Source organism: Corvus moneduloides, chromosome 1, assembly GCF_009650955.1.
Source record: "Corvus moneduloides isolate bCorMon1 chromosome 1, bCorMon1.pri, whole genome shotgun sequence".
NCBI lineage: Eukaryota > Metazoa > Chordata > Aves > Passeriformes > Corvidae > Corvus > Corvus moneduloides.
The window spans coordinates 77,651,636-77,670,660 of record NC_045476.1 but is presented as its reverse complement, the minus strand read 5'-3'; the positions used below and the strand labels follow the sequence as shown (position 1 = coordinate 77,670,660).

Genomic DNA, 19,025 nt, shown 5'->3' with positions numbered 1-19,025 from the left:
TCTTCATGATATATTAGATCAAAGCCCTGTTGTCTGTATATTATTACTATTTAGTAGTGCTTTTCTCAAACTTAGTGTGATCTAAAGCTAATTTTACTGGAAGAGATGAAGTTAATTTATTGTCAGTCTCGTCATATAAGTTTTTAATGCAATGAAAGTATCAAAACAGCTGCTAAATGAGAGAGACCATAAAAAGGGAGTTTCCAGAACTCACTGATATTAGCTGCTCACCCATATATTCCCTTCCTCTCAAGTTTCAAGATGAGATTATTATAAAAAACAGGCTGATTTGTCACAAAAAAAAAAAAAAAAAAGAAAAAGAAAAAGAAAGAAAGAAACTGTCTGAACAAATCTGCAAATAAACTAGCTTGGGGGAATTCCCATGTCTGTGTCTGACCTCCATGATCAAAATAAGGCATCCTCAACCCAATAGAAAATTCTGCTATATTTTAGTACTTAACTCTTCACCCGATGGGGCATCTCAACATCGCAGCTCATGCTCCAGGAGAGCTGTGCTTTACCTGTGGTGGGCCCAGCCTGTGCCAGACCCCTCAGGCCAGAGGGGTGACTGCTCAGGGATGAGCAGTGCTGTGGGAAGCAGGGTGGTGGCTATTGCTGGTCACAGAGGCAGCGTGTTGCCCGGCCCCTGAGCACCGCACTGAGTCCCCACACCACGGAGAAGCTGAGCCCAGGCTATTTATCTGTGATGAGTGCAGCCAGTTGTGCAGCCAAATTGCTCTGTACGGCTTCCTTTTTATTTTTTTCCTGTTAAGTTTTTGGCTTGGCTGATGGAGGACGGAGAGGAAATGCATCCCAGCAAAACTGCCTCTCTTGGATTTGCGGGGGCCTTGTTCCAGTCTGCTTGCTGGCCTTGGGCTGACTATGAGCTGTGATTGTTTTATTTTTTTCAGCCTTTTCTACACTTAAATTTGCAAATCTGATGCCAGATTATTTTCTTTCCCTTACAGTACCGAAAATTGGAATCACCCCACAGCCATTCTGGGATCTGCTCTGCACGGCCAGAGATGCCACCGACAGCTTTTAGATAGGAGGAAGCCGAGGCTAAAGAGCAAAGAATATTTCTCGCCCTACATTGTTCTTGAAGACTATTTCTGGCACACAGGAAGGTCTCACAAAATCACCATCAAACTTATTTTAGCTAATTCCATACGTGACTTGAAGTACTCCAGAGGTGTGTGTCAAGCCTCAGAGAACTGATGGCAAGTTTCACTCCCTCGATAGAGATAGAAATAAATGTATGACACTCTAGGGGTTGCCTGGAAGTGCTTTTCTTATAAACAGAGGGGAAAACAGCCTTCAAATGATACACGAGAAAATTAACAGGAGTGTGTCCAAATATTGTACTCTAAAATGAACACTTTGATAATCATAACAATGTGGTTTGAAAAGCATCACTTTAAAAGGTCAGCTATACCACCCCCTGACTGCACATTGAAAGCATAGCGGATATATTGAGTCATACATATTGTTCATTGTCATTTGCATTTGGTGAAATCCCTGTATTTTACCCAATTTAGTAAGCAAGCACCGCCTCGGACTCCCTTGGCAATACTTCTAAATGCAGTTACTGTTTGTTGGGCTAAAACAACATCTTGTCCCATCCTGCACCAGTAAATCACTCTTCGGTCTTTTGATCAATGTTTGCCTTTTCAAGCCTGTGAGTCATTTTGCAATAATGGAAAGAGAGGGACTGACACACGAGAGCAATGTGGGTATTTTGAGCTGCATCTCTGGGATACTTTTGTGCATGTTGTTCTGAACAAAACGACCATCTGTACCAGTTTGCTGACAGCCACTAGTGCATCAAAAGATCTGACTTCCTATCTTTGTGGATAAAGACTGGCTTAATTCTACAAGCACCACGTAGAGTTGTCGGGCGACGTCATGAAAAGGCCTTACTGAAGTCAAGCACATTTTTTGCAACCAGCCTTTTTTAAAAAATCGTCCTCAGGATCTGACCTCATGGCATTTTTCCATAATTTTTTGCACATCACCTGTCACTGGTTTGGGACTGTTCAACTTCCCAACAGTCATGTCAGTGATGTTTCCAACCAGAATACGGCGGAAGCTGTCCTCACCCTTCCGGGGGCTACACCTGAAGAGTAAGCAAATTTTGTGGGTGTTTAAGCCTTTTTTAATTTTCTATGAGCAATGTAAAAATGACTCATTCCTGCTTTGGCTGGAATATGTAATTAGTAAACACTGGTGGGGAGCAATCATATTTCTAAATTTGTAAGCATAAACAGTGCATGATGCACCAACTCTTTGGTCCTGTTACTGATGTGTGTTTTTTGTGGGAAAGGCAGAGAAGGGGCTCAACCCCCGGAGCTGGGCAGGTTTGGTAGCTACAGACAACAGCAACTGAGGTGGGAACCAAGCACCAAGGAGACTAGGAGGCACATGGAGGAAAGGAACAGAGGCACTTTCTCATCATAGCACTGATCAAGGCTTTAAAACCATTTTAAATAAATAAATAAATAAAATAAAATAAATCTCTTTCACAGAGATGCATGAATACACAAAGCAACATGGAGCTTAATCCAAAAATCACCAAAGGCAAAGGAAGATTCAGGAAGGAAAAGTCATGGATGTTCTGGATTGAGTTCTGCAGGGAGGACAGTCAAAACACACATCCCTGCAACACACAGACTACTTTAAAACTAGTTTGCTGACTGAAAGAGAAATCAGACTGATTGTGTACAAGCACATACATATCACACAGAAACTGATCAGGAAAGAAGTCACCTTAAAGTGCATTTATAAAACCTAACGCTTTTATAGTGCCTTCAAAATTATAATGTTGCTACTAATGATTTTTGTTAGTATTCAATGCATACTGTCCATCCAAGAAGGTATGCAAGCCATATGCCCTTCCTTGTCCCTGCTATGGACAAAAGACCAACGCTCAGAGGGTTTCATTTGGACCCCTAACCCAACCTGCACAAGCAATTCAGATGGAAAATCTGGAACGAGAACCCACTGACTTGCTCCCTCTCCATCAGCCACCAGAAGGAGCACACAGGCTGCTGAGTGTCACCTGTGTGTGTCCTCCCATTTTGCTACTCTTGCTGGACTGGGGCAGCTGGGCTGCCATGCCACTCTGGACCCCAGTTATTCACCTACTGACTTCCCATTTTCCCCTGAGGATTCATCTCACACAGCACTGCTCCCCTGCTGCTGGGCCACAAAGTTTCTTTGAGATTGGGCACATCCCTCCAGTGATGCCTGTTCGGAGTTACCCACTGATGAGTAATAGCATGTAAAAGTCACTTACATTCATATTCATAGTGCCTGCTACTTAAAAAATGTTAACGATGAGGAAACCAGCCCTACAGGAATGAGGATGGGGGCAAACTTTTATTGGCCCCACATGAGCTTTTATCTGTTTTAAATGTTACATTGTCCCAGGGAAAGAAGTGCCATTGTTAACAGCATTGGAGGCAGTCAGCTGCACTCAATTTAAAATTAAAAGGGGAAGAAAAAATAAATGAAAAGGGAAAAAAAAAAAGGGTCTGCCTGACACACTGTAGTATGGCAGGCTATGGTAACTTGCCCCAGAAACTTTTTATTGAATCCAGCCTTTCACTACAAAAGCATTCATTAACCGCTTGACGATGCAAAGTCTGCTGAAGACATTATCGTCACTGGCCAGCGCGGGGCTGTTCCCATACACTGTGAGTACTGCTTCCACTGATCAGTGCTGAGTCCAAGGTCACATCTACGAGTCACTGTTATCCAGTCCTGTGCACCAATACGATGTCTGTGCTTCCAACTAGAGACAGCACCACATCTCTGCCCACTGTAGCCCTGCTCAAGTCAGGTCTGGCAGAGCTCAGCTCAGGAAAAGGCATAGTCTGGGAGCATCAAGTGCGAAGTTGGTGTTTAAATCAGCTGGTATTTAAATTAGTTGGTGTTTAAATCTTGTGGGCTGAACTTCCTGCCCTCTCTGCACAAGGATTACCCGTGGTACAAGAGACCTTTCTCCTGCCTTCCCCAGCACATCACCTGTACCACACACGTGTTGCACGAATGGAACAAAAACCACCATGCCACCCACCAGCTCAATTCCGTACAGCTGGGTACACCCACCCTTGGGGCAGTGCAGGATCTACTCTAATGAAGTTGTCCCAGTGTAAAAAAACTAGCAGAACCCTATGTCTTCTGCACAATAATGCTACATGAATGTAGTCTCTGTTACTGGGGGAAGCCTACCTTTGAAAAGGTTCTTTTATGGGCCTTAAAAAGGCTGGGGCAAGAGAAGCCAGCATGACTCTGGAAACTACTAGAATCTTTACATCAGTTTAAGATTTCCATTCACTATCACCCAGTTTGCACTTCAGTGGTGCATGTGGTGCTGAAAGAGATGCACTAGTGGATATTTGTTATAGTTATGAACCAGGTGGCCCTAACTGCCCCAATTACACTCGCTGCCTTCCATTCATCACGCCGCCTTAATGAACAGAGAGGCTGGCGGATGTCAAACAACCAGCCAGATGAAACAAAAGAGAAGCCAGGCACAGTGTCACCCGGCCTTAACCAGCCCACCAGTACCTCTCACGTGGCTGAATCCATTCAGCTTCCCTGCAAATCCCAGTGTGAATGAACCACAGCCACTGCAGAGCAAACAGATAAGAGTCCAGAGGAAGTGATCAATATATTTAGATAAGGTGCAACAAGAATATGTAGCAACCTGCCCCTTTTTTCATGCTTGGATAAAGAGGAGAGGAAAATAAAAATCCCTGTATTGGCTGCTTCAGGCTGAGTGATTCTTTGACACTATGGTTAATCGACACCACCGTAACCATGGAGTTCGCCTAAGTTCAGGATAACACAGTAGCTTTATTAAGAAACTCAAGTACAGAAATACAGTTGGAAAGTCCTAGTTCTTCTCGGCAAATGAATCTTTTGAACTCAGCTCAGCCACCTGCACCTTCATGTTCACTGTTTTTACAGAGTAGATGTTGGAAGTGTAAAAATAATTCAAAGTATGTTAGTCATGCTTGAAATGGTCAAATGAAGATTAGAGGAAAAGAATGTGAGCTTAAAAGAATGTGAAGGGACATGAAAAGCTATGTAAATATTTATCTGTAATTTTATAGCAGTATGCTATATATTGTACTTTTCTGCTCACACACTGATTCCAGTGCTCATCAATTGGAATTTCTTCTGAAAAGGACCTTTATGGGATTGAGAAAAGAAAAACTAGGACAGCATTGAATATGAACTAGCTTTTTAGACAAGAGCCACTTACGTGACCAAGACTGTGCTCAATTGCCTTTGCTGTTTTCTTGCAGAGAAGCAGCTGAGCAGTTTTAAATAATGGAAGAAAAGAGTCTGTTTATAGAAGAAGTTGGAAATGAGACTCTACCTGCAGTGGCTGTCTTTTTCTGGGTTCACTTTAGTTTGAGTTTATTACAAAGCTAAGTTCTCAAGCTGAAAATAATGTTTCTCAAGCTGAGAGTTAGTCTTTGCTAACTAGGGTATAGTTCAGCAAAGAGGGTAATAGTTCATCTTTTTCTTCTCTAAATGACATATATATAAATACACATGTAGGGACACACAGGACAGAAAGAGCAAGTCTGTCTGAATAAAATCCCCTCTATCTTTAGCTGAAAATTTTTCTGCTGTGTCAAATGCATAATAGACTGCAAAACCAAACTCTAGAGAAGAGTATTTTGAGACCTGGTTAGTTTTCAGGGGACTTTTTCCTTATAGATAAAATAAAGACTATGAGTTTACCTGTGTCTTGTGTAAGAATCTCTTACTTTTCTGTGACTATATGTTTGTAACACAAAGTGTTTGGCATAGGAAATTCACCAATTACACAGACTGTTGTTAATCAAATTTTAAAGAAAAACTTACCAAATTGCTTATCGGAAAAAAACCCCATCCCATTAACATTGTGTAGCATCCATGTTTGTTCAAATGTATTTTTTGCAAGCACACACTGTATTACCCACCAGAAAAAAGACTCAACCAAGCTGCATCCCAACACTGAAGCACAAGGCATGTACATGGCTCTCTCCTTCTGCTCTGTTCCTTTAAAAACAATTTCTCCTCAGTTTACTCAGGTACTTTATTTATAGCCTGGCCCAAACTTTCGGCTGTGGTTTTAGCTTCAGTTTTCATCCACTGAGTCCAGTAGATTTCCAGTGCTGTTTTGGCCTGTGAGGTGTCCATCGTCCATCCCTCATGCAGGATTACCTCTTGGCAGCTGGCAACAAGGAACCCTTCAATGCCAACAGCATACAGGCAGGTCCACAAGTGATTCATAAGTTTAGCTGTTGTCTGAGGCACGCCAGCCCCAAATTTAGGCAACCCCTCTCAGTCACCGTGAGCATTGATGTAATATTTTTTTAGGTCTCTAGGTGTTGGCTGCCTATCTGGCTTTGCTCTGGCTTGATCTGGTATGCATCTACACAGATCACTGTCAAGATCAGGCCTCACACAAAAAAGACTTGTGTAATCCTTATGCTACTACTCCCAAGAATCAAGGTCTGTTCTCTCCCTTAATCACTACAAGGAGTAAAACATGACCTGCAAGTCTACTCTATAAAAGAGCATCTATTTTCAAGTGCATCTCTCCCCTATTGAAGAAGACTTCCATTTTGTTTTAAGTATTTAAAATAAGTCCTTGGAAGATGATGAATCCCACATCTTATGTCTGGACCAGCATGAGCCTGCAGAGTCAATCTGCAATCGTGTCTAATACAGTTATTGCATGCAAAATGAAACAGTATCGAGAGGAGATTACATAGATGTGGGCTTACTACATAATTCAGGACCATGGGAAGATTCCTCAGGGATGGTCACTGCAGCCCTCAACAATTTCTTTGGGAAGACCAGACCAATGCATGTTGCTTATGTTTCCAGATTGCAGGATGCAACATTCACAGTAATTATAACCCTAGCATTTGGATTTGTATCAGAAAAAAGCAGCTCGTTGCCAAGTGCAATTGTAAATACCACTTATATTTTTGCAAAGCCTAAGCCAACAGATAGATCCCTACAATCCAGAAAATGCTGAGCTAAAATGTTCCTGATTTGCCTGCTAGAGCCAGGGATGCTGTAATAACCACGATGTAAAACTGCAATCACGCACTTTTCCCCCCTGAACACTTACTTTAATGAATCCTAAATTATCTGCAGGCATAGTAATGATACCAATTATCTTTTTGATCACCTAAAACAGGCACATTATCACCTGTCTGATCTAACAGTGTGCACAGGGCTGGGGTTTTTTCCCCAGCTCAAAAATAAAGTCTAGCAGAAAGTACTGCAGAATGACCAACAGCTGTGACAGTGTCTAGTTAGCAAAAACTAACTCTCAGCTTGAGAAGCACTATTTTCAGCTTGAGAAGCACTATTTCCAGTCAGGTGGGGATTTGTGGGGCAATTCCCACACTGACTGAGACACCGGCTCCTTTGAAAGGAAGAAGTAGCATCACACTAGTGAGACATCAGAAGCATGTGAGAGAGAAGGTCTTGTAGGAAGGACGAAGTCATCCACTAGCCCTTCTGCCTCCAAGCCACCTGAAATCCTGAGAACATCCCCCAACACCTGTTTCATACAACAAAGACTTGAGAAAAAAAAGAGAAAAGCACAAGGAACAACCTTAGCTGCATCTTGAGAGAGGCAGAGGGGGATATCATATGCAGAGACCCTGAGAGCAGCTTGCCCTGTGCAGATGCAAAACGCCCCTCTGCCCTGCCCATGCTGGGAGTCATTTCCAGGGGGCTGCCCAGGTGGTTAAGTGCTACTACCTGCAGATAAAGAACCCCATGCTGAAGTGTATCTTAACTGCACAGCCCAAATGCTCTACAACTGTTCAGCTTGGATGGATTCAGTGGTTCAGTTAATGCAGGCTCAGGCTAGTCTGAGCCTGTTAAGTGCTCAATTAAGCCTGATCCACTGCACCTCTTTATTTTCTGCATAACTGGATTTTGTTTTTTCCATGACACAAGCATTTCCCTAACCTTTTGGAAAAGGCATTTAACTGAAAAGCACGGAGTAGTAGGAAGTTGTTTGCTCTTGGTATGCTGTGACGGAAATAAAGTCAACCTGATAGATTAGTACTGAGGAAGTGGAAGTTACTTTTCCCAAGATGTCACACTTGTGTTTCAGAAATGATTGATCTTAAGCATCAAATAAAGCACCAGCAAACCCACCAAAATATACATCATGTATAGCAAAACAAATGCCATAAAGAAATGTGCTATAAGCTCTTGCTGAGCCCTGCAAAGCCCAATAAATATTTGCTTGTCACAGTGCAGAGCAGTGATTACAGCATGCAAAGGAGATTATGTCTCCACCACAAGAACGTGTGTTTGGACTTAAAACTAGGTAAATGGATCAGATTTTCATCTGGTGTAAGTCAGAAAGCTACAGAGATTTCAGTCAGGTTTTAGATGATTATTCCTAATGAGCTCTTGTTCCACGATGTCTGCAGAGACGCTTGGTTTACAAGGCCACGGCTTTGAAAATTCATAATCTTCCTTTTAGGCTTCTCCATCAGGAATTCCCTACACAGATTTGTTGTTTGATCCTCCACAGGAGGAAAAAACCTGGATAACTCTTCTCTCGTTTGACTACTGCTGACAAATTGACACAGGCACCAAAATTAAAACTCTGTTCAATTCAATTTGTGAATGAAAGAAGAACCTGCTTAAGGGTTGGGGAGGTGGGGTTAAAAATAAAGCCCACACAGCAGATTGCCTCCAGCAGCTCTCACAGGTCCTATGAGTTCCTATGACACAGACAAACTGCATCTCCCAAAGCAGGGATGACGGGGAGTTTCCCTTGAGGGCTGTAGCTGTAGTTTATGAACGTGCAACTTCATTAGCAGCCGGTGACCCCATTAGACAGGGCTCTTAATTTCTTGGCTTGGACAAAACTCTCCAGGGATTATCACAGCTGTACGCCATGCACAGAGATCTCATTGCTGGGGCAAGGAAGATGGCTTTCAAAGTCACCTTGAGAAAAGCTCAGTATTCAAAGATCATCCTGTGGATTTGCAGAAAATAAAGTGTTTCATTTCAGGTTTTGCTGAACCAAATTACTGTAACTTGTAGGAAACCCACTTGAACTCCCAGGTGAGGAGCTGCCACTGAAAATCACATGTAGCCTAACAAGGCTCCTCTTTCTATAATTAGGGGAGAAAGATGAGACTATTTATTTCTAACATTACTTCATACTGTGGGGTTTTTTTGAGAAAAAAAAAACAGAAGGAAAGCTCATAAGCAGCTGATGACCTGCTCCATGTAGATCAGTTACAGAGGAGCAACTGTGCTCTTCACAAATGACTTTTGATGTAGGCAGCAGGCTGTGATTTAAGACGGGCTGGGTTTGCGGGGTGGTGATGGCAGGCCTGAACTCTTTTGTCAATCACCTCAAACCACGACAGACCTCAGAGTCCTGTTCTCTGGGAACGAGGGTGTTTCAGAAGCCCATGGCAGTGTCCGGATAGCTGGGGAATGCTGCCGAGACCCAGCGCTGTCTTCTCATCCCTTTACAAAACAGAGGAGAGGGAATACATGACCCTGCAACTAGAGGTGCTAGTGGGATGGATGGATGGATGGATGGATGGATGGCTGGATGGATGGACGGATGGAACAAACTCAGCGTATCAGGCACTAAGACTAAGAAGACAGTAGAGATTCACGTATCTACTGAGAAGAAAGGAGCTGTGAGAACAGTGCGGAAGGAAAGGTCATTCTGATGTCATGTTTCTCAGTATTCAAATCTGTCGGGTCACAGAGGCTTTCAAACAGCCTGTAATGCTTTAAGTTGGATTGTTCAATTTAGAACTGCTTACAGCTTTGACCCGAGTTTAAATTTTGTCTGGAGGCATAAGCAACTGAAGTAATGTTCAGCAAAAGCCTGCAGTGGCAAGAAGATGTGGTGAATGTTGTACTAATGGAGCTTAAACGGTGTGCTCTGGCTGCTCCTGCAAGGTTCTCACATGTATTTTGGAGAGGAAGGGGATATATATGTTGTCATTAGTACATGCCGTATCAACTGCTGTTCCTAATGCGTTCATCTGGCATGATTTTCTATTCCTTTCCTTAAAATCTCCTTTTATGGCTTCCATGCAGTAGATCTGTTATTTTTAAACTACTGCAATTTTTTTTCTCTTAATACTCATCTGATTGTTCAAAGCCTGACCATGGATTCTCAAAATACACATCTGCATTCTTCCACAGCTTCATGCCGAGTTCAATCTAGATTTTTATCAGCAGAAGGATTTCAGCCTGGGAGGTTTTGTGGCTTCGGCCCCAGTGGCTACAGGTGGGAAGTGTTGATTCATGAGCGAGCAAGTTTGAAGGCTGCAAAACAACCTCCTGCCATGGCACCGAGGCTGAGCAGTGAGCTATGTGATGTACCAGAGTTTCCAGTGAAAGCCATTTTTCAAAATGTGTCAGCAGTCTTGTACTGCGGGTAGGAGCGAAGAATAGTTTTTTAAGCTGCCCCAAACTCTCCCTTCATCCCAATTTTGTGCTGTTGTTCTACTTGGGAAACTTCTTTTTGTTGTCGATTTCTTAATGCCGATGCTTTCACTTAAGAGAGCTGCTCTTCAAGGCAGCACCGTGGCCAATGCGGAGTGGTTCAGCTCCACTGACTTTTCACTGGAGTTGCGCCAGCCCGCACCATCTGAGACAGAGCCTCCCTGCATTTTCAGAATCATATCTGCTGTATTTAGAAGCAAAAATCAATTTCAACAGTTTCTTAATCTCGTTAGCTCTACAAAATCATGCAGCAGGGCAGGGAATGGCAGCTGGCAGGCATCTGTTACAGAACAAATTCTACCAGTGAATGGAACATCTCCTCAACCATCTGTTTGTAATGTGTAGAGAGGGGAATTACCATCATCGGTGACTTCAGCCTCAGAGATATTTGCTGGAGATCTCATGTGGTCATTCAAAAAATACCTTAGACGGTCATGCACCCAGCACACTTGAGATGAGTACTGACCTCATTCGGACAGACAAAAAGTAAAAAAAAGTTTACAGATTGAAGAATTAGCAGGTGGCTGTGCATAATGATGACCATATTAGGATCAAGTAGAATCAAACATCAACCACGGAAATGTATGAAATAAATTTAAATGCGTCAGTATCCTCAAACTTGACGTATTGGCGTAACTGAGGGGCAACAAAAATTAACACAATAAATAACTGACAAAAAGATTGTTTTATAAAAAGACAGCCACAGTTCCACAGGCAAGTTTGTGACAAGAAAAGCCTAAAACTACTAGTCTAGATAGAAGGGCATTTAATACTAAAGAGCATACAGAAGCAGTGTTAATGCAAGTATAAAACATGGGGGGAAACCAAAAAGACGTATATTCAGTTAGTAAGGGATTTAGAAATCACCACAGGAGCCTGGTGGGAAAAGCTGAATGCCTTTTTCTACGGTCCCAAGCCAGTGAAAGGTGCATGAAAGGCCTATCCATGGGGAAACACTACATTTGGGAGCCATGCATGAGACTGCTGGGGTAACAGAGCACAGCACAATGTTCTGTTTGTCTGTCCTGACTTGCTCTTGTATTTCCAGGCCCATAGGTAGCTTGGAACCTGCACACCACAGCCCCACACAGGAGTAGCACAGCATGGTTCGGAAAGGTTCCACAGCTCGGAGACACATGGGAAAACTTGAGAAAGAACAACAAAAGTGATCTGGGAGACAAGCCTATCACTGTGATCCGTCACCTGCGCCGATCATCTGGAATATATTTCTGGGCCCACCTGGGGATGCTTCTTTTTCCCCTCCCTTTGTGGCTCCAAACACTGCAATATAAGATCTTCCAGGCTTAGCAAATGAACGTGTGGGTGAAATTTACACGACACACAGGCAAGTAGGCCAGGTGAGTTAATAGCCACCTCTACACCCTACTCCCTAACCTCTACAGATCTAAGGAGAATCTTACTCTTTCCCACAGATCAGAAACAAGTTTAACTACCCTCTAGCAAACTCATTTCCCAGCCGGGTTGCAGGTGGCAATGTAAGACCTGCTCTTCATCTCAAGGCAGAAGGCATGCAAAGCTGCACTGGGGTTGGTCTGGTGGCTGAGGAACTGTGCCAAGCCTTACAAACGCAAGCTGCAAGGTATTTAGATACAACTGCAGGTATCACATCATAAACAGATAACTTTTACTCGGCTGTTTTGCAAAAACAAAGTCCAGTATTTACAAAGCTCTTAGTGAAGGCACATGAGCACTCCAAGGAACTTTGCTGACTCACTGAGCCCTTGCAGTGAAAGGAGACCACAAGTTCTTAAGGAGCAGCGTACGCACGGCAGGAGAGCTCTTGGGTCAGCAGATGATGTTTATGACTGCCAGAGCTTCTGTCATTAGAACTGAGCCCCTTTCCAAAGGAACAAAATCAAAGGCAAGAGAGTTCAGCCACAGAGTGACAGCTCTGCAAGGAGGGAGAGCCTGGTGGGTGTTACAGAAGGAAGGATCCTTCCACTGGGCTGCTGTAATCTTAGGGTGGGCAGGGCGAAAGAGCCACGAATTTTAGCATCTGAAGGCTGGAAGGTTTTGCAATGAACGTCAAGGCTCACCAGCTGTAGACAAAGCATGGGTTGCACGGGGCCTGCAGCTAGTAAAACAAAATCCTGTGGCATGGAGATCTTGAGAAAGATTTCTTTCAGCTAAGGACATCTTCACATACCCAAGCAGATGGTGCCAAAACCACAGGCTCTCTAATCAGCCCCTGGCACTACACATGCCTATCCACCTTGCCTTGGGAGAACCTTATTCATGACAGCCTCAAGCCTTGCAAGCAGCTCGCCTTTGAGTCTGGCCAGACCCACATGTAGGGTTGGGGTTTCCCTGCTTGGAGCAGAGGGAGTTTTAAACATTTAGGGAAAGACTTAGTGGAAATCAGCTGGCTGAGTGATGAGCTAACCTAGGGAAAATGTGGGAGACAAACCATGCCCTCACCCCAAGGCCAAAGTGTGGGGTTAACTCAGGATTGCAGAGCAATGCCTCTGTCCTCAGGGAGTTCAGACACTTACATTTGGAAGCACTTACTTTCCTTCAAAGAAAAATATAACCCAGAGGCCTGCGCTTTCCTCTTCCTTCCAAAACTACTTCTCTGATCTAATCCAAGGGGTCCGGGCTCACCCCACTCTGCAGGGATATGGGAAGACTGGGAATCATTCCTCTCCAAGCCCAAAGGGATTGCAGCCCACTATTGCACTTCATTTCAAACCCAGCACTGTGGGTTTGAATATCCTGAGGAGAAAATGCAGCATGCTCCTCCTGCTGTAGTGTTTTCAGAGCTCACAGCTAATTTGTTGAGACAGAGGGAGGAACAATCCCTATGATGGAGCAGCAGATGCCCTCATCCAGGAACAACTGTGAGATCCAGCATGAATGGCAACAAAGAATGGATGCCCACAAGAGCATCTGTTCCCCGCCACCATCCACTAGGGCAGGAATGTTATAAAGATACCACTGCTGCTGAGAAACCATCCCACTATCCATCACTGGAGTAGCAGCAAACTGCAGATCCCCACACTCCCCGTGTGGTACCTTAGGCCATAGAAATGCTGTATTATCACTGGAGCAGTCCCTTTACAGATGTGCACCCTGTGCTTTCCTTCCTTTATTCCAAAACCAGCATGAGCATTTAAAGGAAAATAATTTCTTTATCCTTTGCTTTTGCAAGAAAGATTTACCTTGTGTATCTAAAATGTACTGTAGAACAGCAAGAAGGGAATGTAAAAGAGTCTCTTGCAAAAATTATTAATTTTCATGTGTCTCTGAGAAAGATCATTTTATATGTTTGCTACTTTATGTAATCTCAAATATGTTACAAGCCAGTAGATACAAGCAACAGGGTTTACTTAATTTAGGGGTTTTTTTAAACAATTGTCGTGATTTTTCAGGTGTCTTTCTCTATACCTCCTGTCACTTCACTTGGCTTAAAATTGGAACTGTTGCTCTTTGACCTATGACTGATTAGTTTTTCTAGACTTTTGTCCTAGATGTTTGTAATACAACAACCCAGGTTATCCAATATCTAATTAAACACAGGTGGAGCTTGAATTTCTTACAGGAAGACAGCAGAATCCATTTTGAGCAGCCTGAAAAGGGAAAGGAGTGCATTGGCAGGGAAGTGAAGATAAGATGGTGCGGAAAGGAGATCACCTTGACTAACTTTGTCTGCTACTAGCAAATATATTCCTAAATAACCGATCTGTATGTGAAATTTTGGGGGGGGGGGGGTTTGCTAGTATCTGTTGCATTGATTGTTTCATTATGGGTGAACCAGGTTTATCTATAACCTTGAAGCATCCCCACAGCACTCCCTTAGAAGATGCAGCTAGTTCATCCTTACCTGCCCCTGCTTTTCTTCTGTGCCTTGGATGTATTTTGTATGAGGTTACTGCTCCCTGTAAAAAGCACTGAGTTTCTCACCTTCTCCTGCTTGCGACTTCGCCATCGACAAAGAAAATTTTAAGCTTATGGTATAGAAAATAGAAAAGAAATTAGTTCTTTGAGTTCCACTTATATAGTCAGCTACTTCTAAAAAAAGAAGAGCTGTATTAACAACCCTGTCCCCTATGACCATACTCTGGTCCCAAAAGTGACACAAACTTTGTTACTGCAACCTTGTCTCAGAAAGCTGCACTCCAAAAAAAGATCTCAAATCCTGCACCAGATTACTGCCTTGGGCCTCAGTTCTGCTCCCAGCTCTTGTATTGTTTGCATCTTTACATATGGAATCACGAAACCATAGAATGGTTTGGGTTGGTAGAGACCTTAAAAATCACCCAGTTCCAACCCCCCTGCCACAAGCAGGAACACCTTCCACTATACCAGATTGTTCGAAGCTGCATCCAGCCTGGCCTTGAACACTTCCAGGGATGGGGCATCCACAATTTCTCTGGGCAACCTGTGCCAGTGTCTCACCACCCTCACAGTAAGGAATTTCTTCCTCATATCTATCCATCACCCTTTGTCCTATCCCTACATGTGCTTGTAAGAAGTCTCTCTCCAGTTTTCTTGGAGGCCCCTTTTAAGTACTGCAAGGCTGCTATAAGGACTCCCTAGAGCCTTCTCTTTTCTAGATGGAGCAACCCCAACTCTCTCAGCCTGTCTTCATACAAGAGGAACATGTATGTAACAGCCTTAAAGACAATTGATTAAAGAGGTGATGCTCTCCCTGACACCAGAGCATGGAGCTGGACACCGAATAGGAAATTCCAGCACCATGTTGGTGAGCCAGCCTCCCTGCTTCCTCATCCAAACAGTACTGGGATGTTTGGATTTATACAGAAATTACCGCCACAGGTAAGCCAGGTGGGTGAGCACCCATGTGTGGTTGCCTGCCAGTGAGCAGTGGGTGCCTGATGCCCCTCAACTCCCTTGACAGTGTTACATCAATTAAAGGCACACACTTGCTGGTGGCTACAAAACTGAAACCCCTTTGTGCATCTTTACTTGGATTGCCTCCTCAGCATTCTCCTTCTGAGTGCAAGGAAACAGCAATAGGAAGAAGGGCTATGGAGCCAGATGGGTGAAGGCACTACTGCTGGTGTTCTTTAGCCAGCTGATGACTGTGAGCCTGATGTGTGACAGGAGCTGGGGATACGGAGCTTACCGCCTTGCTGCCGTGTCTCCAGCACAGCTGGGCTCGGGATACCACCCAGACAACATCCTCAAGACCAGAGTGATCAGCCTGGCTTTGGTAGTGGGATGCTGGTGTGTGAGCCTCTCTCTGCAGGGTCATTGCAATTTGCTGTTGCATTGGGAGCACAGAAAACACTGGTGATGAGAGTCTGTGTTTCTATAAGGAGGCAGCTGTTCAGCACTCATGGGCATGGGTATGAGCACCAAGTATGGACACAAAGCTTGCCCACGTTACCCTGCCAGTGGCCCCAAGACATGAAGTTCCCATGAAAAATGTCACTGCAGTTCCAGCCGTCAATCCTTTGGGACCTCCCCCACTCAGGGGGCTGGCCAAAACACAGGGATGCCTGCCTGGCTGCGAGGGCACCAGGAGCACCGCCACTGCTCAGGGCACAGAGGTGAGGGTGCACCCCTTCTGCAAGCAGGGGTGAGGTCGCTGGCGCTGCAGAGGTTCTTCCTTCCACGATCTCCTCCGCGTGCAGGAAGCCTCTCTGATGCGATGGGGCGATGCGGCGCAGCAGCAGCCCATGCCTCCTCCACTTCTGAGAACCCCAGCTTTCACCACTACCGGCTTTCCGTGAGGCTGAGTGCCACAGCTGGCACAGCACAGCACCGCATGACACCCGCCTGCTCTTTTCACTGGAATCCCCTGCTCTTGGCTATTTACATCCTTTTCTTAGAGAGAGACAGGAAGCCAAATGAATCAGAGCCATCTATGGTTACCTCTGCCCCAGCCCTTACCAGGCTCTCGGCAGTCCCTGTGCCTTGATGGAGATACCTCTGTTTGGGTTCATGCTCTGCCCACCGCTGAGATGGGGCAGGAAGGGACCAGAAGCACCTGCATCATCCCTCCTGGGGCAGTGGCCAGGGACTAGGAATCACAGTGGCCCTGGGGAAACGGGGGGCAGGCAGAGGCATCCCAGGGCTTGCTGGCTCCAGTGCCCCTGTAAGCATTTCCCACGGGAGGCAAAAGTGGGGCTCTCCTCTCAGAGGCTCCTGCAGAAAGCAGAAACAGGACAGGTCCCAGCGCAAACCTGAATCATTCCTGCTGCTGCAGCCAAAGCCCTAATCCTGGGTCTGCAGAGGTGTACCCCAGAGGAAGGGAGGAAGGATGTAGGCGAAACATTTCATGGTAGAAGTTGGTTCCACATAAAACTAAAAAGCAAGTTGTTCCTCTGAAGGAGCACAAGGTGCATGAAAACATCCCACCAGAGGACGTAAAGTATATCCTTTGCTCTTCTCTTGCAAGGTCTGACACACAGGGTTAAACACCAGCGAGCTCTGCTGCGCATCTTCTGCAGAGAGATTTTCTTCCCTCTGAAACTTCGAAGAATAGGTGAAGTGCAAAGCAGCAGTTTAACCAGATGCCTCTGATCAAGGCAACAAACCCCGTGAGTGAGGATGGGGCCCTTCCCTCCTGTAAGTGAATCGCAGTTACAATCAGATGTAGGAGGCTGCCTCTGAACTCCAGTGATGCATCCGTGCACTCACCATTGCTCTGTTTTAAATGACACCTCTTGCTTCAGGGAATCATTTTGGCTGCCAGAAAACAACTGCAAGGAGAAAATGAACATAATACTTGGGCCACCTTTGTCCGATCCTCCTGTCTTAGGCCTTATTAGCTGAGGGTCAGTGCTGCAAAGGAGCTCAACCCCCACTACCCTGAGCACAGCTGTGCTCAGCTGCTTGGATCCTTCCAGACCTCCTGGGACCCCCCAAAGTTACCAGGATTTCTGGCTGCAAGGCAGGTTTCCCACCAACTCATGCATGTAGCTCTCTGCTGCATCAAACTCGCTCATGACATATACATGGGGTCCAGGACACTAAATCAGAGCCAGGCATCTTCCTGACAGCTTTAGAGCCAGCGCTCGGCAGCACCATGCCTAGTGCTGCAGCACGTGAGGTGAGGCAGGCAGCTTGCTGGGGACACATAGAGCACAGCAGGGCAAGTCAGATGCCTGCAAATAGCACTTGTAGAGCCTCAAATATTTCCTATAGAGCTCTATCGAATTGCCTAGTGGGCAGCAATGCTCAGGGGAGAGGGGAAGCTATGCTGGGAAGCTCCCCTGCCACCCCAGAAAATTCTCTATCCTGCAGGCTGCCAGCACACGCTCACTCGGCCAACCACAGCTCCCAGACTTTGTTCTGGCTCACGCTGCAGGTCCCAGCTCTTGTATGGGAAACCAGAAGTGTTCAGGACTTCTGAGGTCCAGGCCCTTTTTGCCAATATAAAAAATTTACCAGCATGCTGGGAAGGTCAGAACAATGCACCCTTTGTGTCTCAGCTGAATCTGCAAAACAAAGCATATGTCTTCTCTTTTCCTCTTCTTTTCATTAAGGGAAAAAATTATCCATAAGTTACAGCAACAGGACATCCAAAAAAACCCTCTCCAACCAAACGAACCCTAAGCTTGCAAAGGCAAGTACTCAAGAGATGCCAGAGCTGAGACTGCCTGCTCAACACCAGAAGCAGTGAGCGACTGAAACAAAGGACATATGTCCTGCCCCTCTCACAGGGGGAGGACTGCATTCTCTGGCCACGTCGCACTGCCATAAAGTACCTGGAGAGAACAAATGGAAATATTTTCTTAAGCAGCAGGGGAATGACAGGGAGAGGTGAAGCCAAGCAGCTCAGAGCCAGGGAGCTCCAGCCTGGACGCAGTCCCTCCCGCACCCAAGCTCTGTCCCGCTGCGTGACCCAGCAGAGACAAAACGAAGTTCTGAGTCTGATTCAATCTCGCCTTGTTCCAGTTTTCCACCAGTTCAACACCCATTATCTGAAAACAGGCAAGCCCTTAGCTATAAAAGTCAGATTGCTTCTCTTTTTAAGGAAGGGACAGAAGAAAGAAAAGAAAATAAAGAACTGTCTACCAATAATCCATTATATGGAAGCATTTAATGGGAGTTGCATTGCACAAAACCCAGTGACAAAGCAGTGGTTTTGGTCTTTCCTGAACAGATAGACCAGATGATACTTTTTATCAGTATTATAAATATCAAGCTATACTTTTTGGAACTTGCACTCGGATATATTTCTGCATTGTGGATGTAGCCATAACAGCTTGGGTTGTCAGCTACTCAGGCCCTGTACTAATTCTGAAACTAAATATCTGTGCTTACAAACAAGCACCACAAAATACTCTGGCAGCTCGAACTCAGCTATACAGTATGCACCCTTTATTTTCTTAATCTAGCCTGCCTACCAAAGCTGAAAAGGCTTCTTCACTGAAAAAACACCTTTTTTTTGAAATTCAGGATCCATACATGTGCGACAGGAAAGGTTTGTTTCAAAGTTTCATTTGCTCCGTGGTTCCAGTCATTTGGTTTATCGGAGGGTGTGATTTATTAGAAAAATACAAACA

At 44.9% G+C, this 19,025-nt stretch overlaps 1 protein-coding gene and 1 long non-coding RNA gene across 5 annotated transcripts in view; one reads left to right on the top strand and one right to left on the bottom strand.

Moving 5' to 3' along the window:
• Positions 1-2,298, top strand: part of LOC116447641 — a 45,552-nt gene extending 43,254 nt beyond the window's left edge. For all 4 annotated transcript variants that reach the window (XR_004241628.1, XR_004241627.1, XR_004241626.1 and 1 more), the window contains one exon: positions 969-2,298. This is a non-coding gene — a long non-coding RNA (uncharacterized LOC116447641). The remainder of the gene's footprint in view (positions 1-968) is intronic.
• Positions 1-19,025, bottom strand: part of BCL2 (BCL2 apoptosis regulator) — a 96,598-nt gene that overhangs the window by 25,266 nt on the left and 52,307 nt on the right. The gene's annotated exons all lie outside the window — the stretch shown is intronic.